This window comes from Ascaphus truei, chromosome 17, assembly GCF_040206685.1.
Source record: "Ascaphus truei isolate aAscTru1 chromosome 17, aAscTru1.hap1, whole genome shotgun sequence".
Taxonomy (NCBI): domain Eukaryota; kingdom Metazoa; phylum Chordata; class Amphibia; order Anura; family Ascaphidae; genus Ascaphus; species Ascaphus truei.
The window spans coordinates 18,947,697-18,949,091 of record NC_134499.1 but is presented as its reverse complement, the minus strand read 5'-3'; positions in this window follow the sequence as shown (position 1 = coordinate 18,949,091).

Here is a 1,395-nt window from a genome sequence, read left to right as displayed (position 1 = left end):
GAGGATGAGAGGGGGGACTGAGTATGAGAGGGGGCTGTGTGAGAGAGGGGGACTGTAAGGGGGATGGTGAAGATGTGAGAGGGGAGACAGTAAGGGGGGGGGGGGCGGTGAGGATGAGAGGGGGCTGTGTGAGAGAGGGGGACTGTAAGGGGGGGCAGTGAGGATGTGAGGTGTGTGTGAGTGGGGGGACAGTAAGGTGGGGTGGTGAGGATGAGAGGGGGGTGTGTGTGAGAGGGAGGGACAGTAAGGGGGGGGCGGTGAGGATGAGAGGGGGCTGTGTGAGAGAGGGGGACTGTAAGGGGGGGCAGTGAGGATGTGAGGTGTGTGTGTGTGAGTGGGGGGACAGTAAGGTGGGGTGGTGAGGATGAGAGGGGGGTGTGTGTGAGAGGGAGGGACAGTAAGGGAAGGTGGTGAGGATGAGAGGGGGCTGTGTGAGAGGGGGACTGTAAGGGGGGGCGGTGAGGATGAGGGGGCTGTGTGAGAGAGGGGGACTGTAAGGGGGGGCGGTGAGGATGTGTGGTGTGTGTGAGTGGGGGGACATTAAGGTGGGGTGGTGAGGATGAGAGGGGGGTGTGTGTGAGAGGGAGGGACAGTAAGGTGGGGTGGTGAGAATGAGAGGGGGTGTGTGTGAGAGGGAGGGACAGTAAGGGGGGGCGGTGAGGATGAGAGGGGGCTGTGTGAGAGAGGGGGACTGTAAGGGGGGGCAGTGAGGATGTGAGGTGTGTGTGAGTGGGGGGACAGTAAGGTGGGGTGGTGAGGATGAGAGGGGGGTGTGTGTGAGAGGGAGGGACAGTAAGGGGGGGGCGGTGAGGATGAGAGGGGGCTGTGTGAGAGAGGGGGACTGTAAGGGGGGGCAGTGAGGATGTGAGGTGTGTGTGTGTGAGTGGGGGGACAGTAAGGTGGGGTGGTGAGGATGAGAGGGGGGTGTGTGTGAGAGGGAGGGACAGTAAGGGGGGGTGGTGAGGATGAGAGGGGGCTGTGTGAGAGGGGGACTGTAAGGGGGGGGCGGTGAGGATGAGGGGGCTGTGTGAGAGAGGGGGACTGTAAGGGGGGGCGGTGAGGATGTGTGGTGTGTGTGAGTGGGGGGACATTAAGGTGGGGTGGTGAGGATGAGAGGGGGGTGTGTGTGAGAGGGAGGGACAGTAAGGTGGGGTGGTGAGAATGAGAGGGGGTGTGTGTGAGAGGGAGGGACAGTAAGGGGGGGCGGTGAGGATGAGAGGGGGCTGTGTGAGAGGGGGACTGTAAGGGGGGGCGGTGAGGATGAGAGGGGGCTGTGTGAGAGAGGGGGACTGTAAGGGGGGGCGGTGAGGAGTTGAGGTGTGTGTGAGTGGGGGGACATTAAGGTGGGGTGGTGAGGATGAGAGGGGGTGTGTGTGAGAGGAGGGACAGTAAGGG